The following is a 5,517-nucleotide window of genomic DNA, read 5'->3' as shown; positions in this document are numbered from 1 at the left end:
GACCATTTCAGGCTGGACATAAGGAAGAATTTCTTCTCTGTCCGAGCCCCCAAGGTCTAGAACAGCCTGCCCTTTGGGCAGGGGGCTGGACTCGATGATCTCCCGAGGTCCCTTCCAGCCCTAATGTCTATGAAATCTATGAAATCTATGATGTGGGGCTGCTGGGGCAGCTTAGTAGCTCACGCACATATGCTGAGGCACTTCTCACTCAGCGCCTCTTTTGCAGCAAAATACTTCTTCTCATTATCTTCCTGGTAAAAATCCAGAACTAATGTACTGTGGTGCAGCTTCCCGAGCATCTCCATCTTCTGAGCCGCTTCCCATGTGCCCCCTGGAGAACAGAAGGCAGCACGAGAACGTGGCTTTCCGCTCCAGTGTTCTTGGGAGCAAATGAATTCAAATCCCTTCGAAAAGGGAGTTATGCGTCTGTACTCCAGAGCCCTGCAGAAGTTCTGTGGAGTTATTTGAAGGCTTCAGTAGCAGAAGTTTTTTTCCTTGTACCGTTTTCAAGGCGACACGCAAAGCTGTTCAGATAATCCTGGGCAGTTGCTGATGCCTGCTGTTCCAGTTGCAGTCGGATGCTATGCAGAGTGTGCACGGGGCCTTGGCAGGGAGGGAAGGGGTTGCTTTGTTGTGGGGAAGGGGAAAAAGTGAATCACGGTTTAAAGTCAGTTTTCCTGCTAGCCAAAAAGAGTGACCATTAAATCCACTGCCTTCCTGTCTCTCTGCTGCTGCCACCCATACGCCTTCATGCTCTCTGCCCCGCTTTAACTGATGGAGTGCAATCCCATTGTGATTAGAAATAGCAAGGCTGAGATTGTTGCATTCCCTCCTTGGTGGCTCAGTCCTGCCAGGCACTGAGTGCTCTGACCCCAGGCCACCAAAGCACCTGAGCACGTGCTTAACTTGGGCACCGACCTCAATGCCAATACTCGTGTATAAAGCACAGGACTGTGTGCTCTGTCGGATCATGGGATGCAGTCCCTGCTGCGTAGTGAGAAGAGTGAACACACAGGACATGCAACCAAGTAAGAGTAGATGCATCCTGCTCTGGGCAAGTCTAGGCTACAGCTCACGCCGACCCACCCAGCGTGGGCTGCTACCAGAGCAGCTGTGGCATGGAGCCGAGCTAATGCTGCAACCCTGGCCCAAGAAGTTGGCTGCACACTTGGGCAGCTAGTCCGAGAAAGTTTGTCCGGTGTCAGCCGCGCTGCTAGAAGTGTCCCAGCTAGACCTGGCCACTGCCATGGAGACACCCCCCTCTGGACATAACAGCTCCTCACCCAAAGTCAATGGAGATGCCCCAATAAAACCAGGATGATGATCTGACACGCGGGCTTTAAAAAGCAGACACCTGCCACTGTCCTGCACTGAACAGCCAGACTGAACAGCGGCAAATCGCTCCTGTCCAGGAGCTTGGAAAGGCAGAGTGGCAACATCAATCGATCTCTGTATTACTGGTAGAGGAGGAGGACAAAGTAAATTAAAAGGGCCTTGAAAGCAAGGTGCACGGCAGCTTTTTGATTACATGTGCCAAGCAAATACCCAGGCCCCAGATTCTGGTCTCGCTTCCCTTGGAGTAAACAGACGGTAAAGCTTTTGGGCAGCATGACAGGGAGAAGCAGGCAGCCCTGTGCAAACCCTTTTCAGCGGGTTTGCAGCTTTGCTTTGGAAATCAATAAGTGCAATATAAATAGTATTAAAGAACTGCTCAGAGGCTGAGCCAGCCTCTGAGGCTCTCGCGTACCTGCTGCAGCTCCCCGCCGCTCTAGTGGGCCGTGCCACCCCCTCTGTACACGTGTACTCCGACAACACTTGAAGCTGTTTCAAAAGAGGGGGCTGCTTTGACCCATGGAGTGCGCATCACCTGTCATTAGTATGTCGGTCCGTTACTTTACCAGCACCAGCACCAGCACCGCAGGTTTAAACGACGGTGTGTGTGCTCAGTGCTTCCTCCCCATCTCCACAGCAGAATCACTCCACGTGCAGCTTAGATCTAGGGTGCGGATGGGCATTGAACAGGAAGGCTCGGTGCTGGAAAACTCCTGGTCCGACTAACGTTTTTGGTGCTAAGAGATCCTTGACCGACCCTGTTCTTCTGGCCTGGAGTAAAGTGCGTGGGGCCAGACTTAAACTCACTCACTTCTAGTGACAGCTGCTTGCAGTTCTGTTGCTTTCCCTGCAGTGTTTCTCTTCCCCGTCTAGCCTTTGTGTAGCTTCCCCCTTCTACCCTCCTGCAGCTCCGCTACAGCCCTGGTGAGCGTAGCACATTACAGGAGCTCAGCGTGCCTCCAGCAGGCCCCTGCGGCCTACACCGTGCGGGCAGCAAGCCGCTGGCCGAGGCCGAGGTTCCCGGGCAAAGAACACGTGGGGACAAGCTGTGGCTGCAGGTAGCGGGAAAGGCGCGAGGTAGTTGCCAATGACAGCACAAAATGGGAAGGGGGCTGGATTCAGTGCTCTTGGTGATGGCAGCATGAAGCTAAGGGAGGACTGGTGGAGGTGCTGGTGTAACAGAAAGCAGAATCCAACCCAAGGGGGGAAGGAGGGTATGGACCTGTTTTCCAATTGCTAGGCTTTTAAGGTGGAAAAATAATGGTGGGTTTGACACCAGCCCTGATGCAGATCTTGAGCGGAGGCTGCTTATCAGGATGCGATAGTGAGTGTATGCCCCTGGATGACCACCGTTAACTGTTCACTTGATTAAGGGAAAATGGGAATGAAGGGAGGAGGTAATGACCAGTTTGCTGCATCATTGGCTTGTTTTCAATGGTGAGGTTAAATTTGCTTCCTTTCTTGTTTTTGTTTGCACTGATGTTTTTATTACCTGCCCTCAAGCTGTCGCAGTCTGTTTGGTATGCTTTTTGAGCCCTGGCAGGGCACAGAGATGTTTGCCTTGCCCGTCGCCTGGTACAGACTTCATACCACACAGGAACATGGATCAAGTCTGCTTTGTGCTTAGGTCACAGTCATGGTAGTTCAGCTACAGATGCATTTTGTAGGAGAGCTGAGCACAATTACAGAGCATTTAGGTGGTTCAGGCTATGGCCTTACAACTTAGCAGAAGCAAAGAGCATCTGTGAAATGTGGCGTTGACTGATAAGCTGCTGCATTCAAGCAGGCAAACCTGCATGGAGACAGGTTGCCCTGGACCACCCCTCTAGGGGCTTTGCAATTTTCTCAATGAGCCTTTTGATACAGATATGGCAGGCCAAGGCCGAGATACTGATGCAGGCACAAGTCTGGGATGTGGGAGGCCTGGATTCAGGTCCTGCTGTGCTGCGCACTTCCTCTGAGACCGTGGGCAAGTCCCTTAGTCACCAGCCTTCCCCACACAGTACTGGGATCGTGGGAGGCAGCAGGCAAGTCACTCACATCTGCACTGGCACTGTGTGGGACCAGCAGGAGAGCTCGCTGGGCTTTCAGTCATGGCCTTGTGGCTTCTCTACATCCCCTCAGTGTGCTGAGGAAGCAGCTTTGTGTGTGGGCTCAGCTGGGACAGGATAGATCTTGGCAGTAAGTCAGCTGGGGTCATGCCGTGCTGATAGGTGCTGCGGGCAGGGGTCCTGCTCTTTCTCACCACCAGGCTAAGAGCTGCTGATTTAGATGGTGGCAGCACACATTGAGTCCCTCCAGTTTTGTTCTGAGTCCACAGGAGCACAAGTGAAGAGCAATGATTTTTACCTTCAAAGAACGCTGTTCCCTCGGCTTTCCCGTTCTGCAACCACACACCCACTTTTGAGGAGTTTCTCTCAAGGCTTATCTCAGGAGAAGCAGTGAGTTTATTCTGCCTTCCAGCGACTGGGGAAAGCCAGGTAGTAGACGGCAGGGCAGCACTGGGGCTGCTTTTCACACTGGTGCAGCCTTACCAGAGGCTCTGCTGCTTCAGATGCTGCTAGACTGGAAGAAAGACCAGTCGTTCCTGGCTCCAGGCACCTTCTGTTTACATCGGAGCAGTCTTTCTGCATCTTGGGACAGATGCGCTGATGAGCTGCTGGCCAGAGACTGCAAGTTACAGCAGCAGGGAGGGAAGCTTGCCCAGTCAGTGGGAGCTTGGAGCTCTCTGAGTGTGTAATACATGGAAAGCGTGTTAGTAATGTCTAGGACCGGACAGAAAACCTGCTGCAACTCTGGGGACAGGTGCATAATGCAAAGGTGTTTGGGGTAGGAGAACTGCCTTGGAGCCTGTCTCTGTCAGTTCAAGTTTTGCTCTGATGTGACCACAAGGCCTTTTCTGAAATTAATTAATTGCCGAAGATGCCTTTTTTTATTGAGGTATTGTATTAAAAAACCAAAGCCTACAACATTCAGCCTCTAGAGTGCTGATTTCGGTTGTTTCCCTCCACTTGTCTGCTATCTGGGATCGCGTAAGTGGGGAGGCAGAGCCTGACGATTCTCCATCCATCTCAACATGGAAGCTGAAGCTAGTCTTACAGGGTAAGGAAACACCCTGGTGTTTCATACTCTCCCACATCACAATCACAGCACAGGCAGCTTCCACTTTACTGGCCTGCACTGACTTCAGCAGAGCAACACGGGATACAAAGCGCCCCGTGCTCTGCGCTGCAGCTGGGGAGACCCGCGGCAGAGCGTGGGGCGAGTGCAGCAGGGGCGAGCCTGCTCTGTGCCCTGGTTCTGCCCAGCAGGAGTCATAGCATGACCCTGCCGTGAGGGGAAATCCGTCTGAGAGCTGAGGAGCTCTGGTGCTGTAGTGGGCCCCATCCCGGCCTAGCTTGTCCCCACCGCATTCGGACTGACGTCATCTGTGGAGCGCAGGGGGTCAGGGCTCGGGCCAGCAAGCTCCTAGGCTCCAGACCACAATCGATCAGCATAGCGATGGTGGCTGATTGCCTTCCTCCCTAGCAAGGCACGGTGCAGCTTTTGCAAGGTGCCAATAAATTGCTCACTCTTCAAAGGCTTGTGCCGGAGATGTACAACCATGGATTTCCCAGGGCGCCAGCCCGAGCCTCTGGTCAATGATTGATTCCCTGTGTGCTGCATGACAGACAGGCTCCATTCCCATTCCTGCTCCTCTGCTACAGAGAGAGAGAAGTGCTATTCTTTGTCCCCTCAGAAAGCCGCCGGCCCTTTCTGCACACACAGGCGCAGCCTCAGGGAGATTGGAGGGGCTGGCTGTCTCAGCAGCCCCTCGCCATCCGCCCTCTTCACTCTCGGGGTCACTACAAGTGCTACCAAAAATGCTTCAATGGAGAAGCCAGAAGCCGGACCCCCAGCAGCCTCCCACATGCTTGCCAGTGAAGAGGAGCCTGTCGCTGCAGCCCCCAAGGGAGGGGAGCCCATCTCTAGGGATCAGCAGGCAATGCAGGCAGGATCTCTCACATGGGGAATGCCCACACTCCCCCGGGAGCAGCGAGCGTAAAGCACGGAGCGCTGGCCTCGCTCCGGGTCCTGGTGCTGCCCCAGACTTGCTGTGTGACCTGGGCCAAAGTCACTGCATTTCTCTGTGCCTCAGTTCATCATCTGTGAAATGTTGATACCCAGGGCGCTGGAGATGTAATT

This window comes from Crocodylus porosus, unplaced genomic scaffold (genome assembly GCF_001723895.1).
Source record: "Crocodylus porosus isolate Cpor-Errol unplaced genomic scaffold, CroPor_comp1, whole genome shotgun sequence".
NCBI lineage: Eukaryota > Metazoa > Chordata > Crocodylia > Crocodylidae > Crocodylus > Crocodylus porosus.
This window is presented reverse-complemented; position numbering follows the sequence as displayed.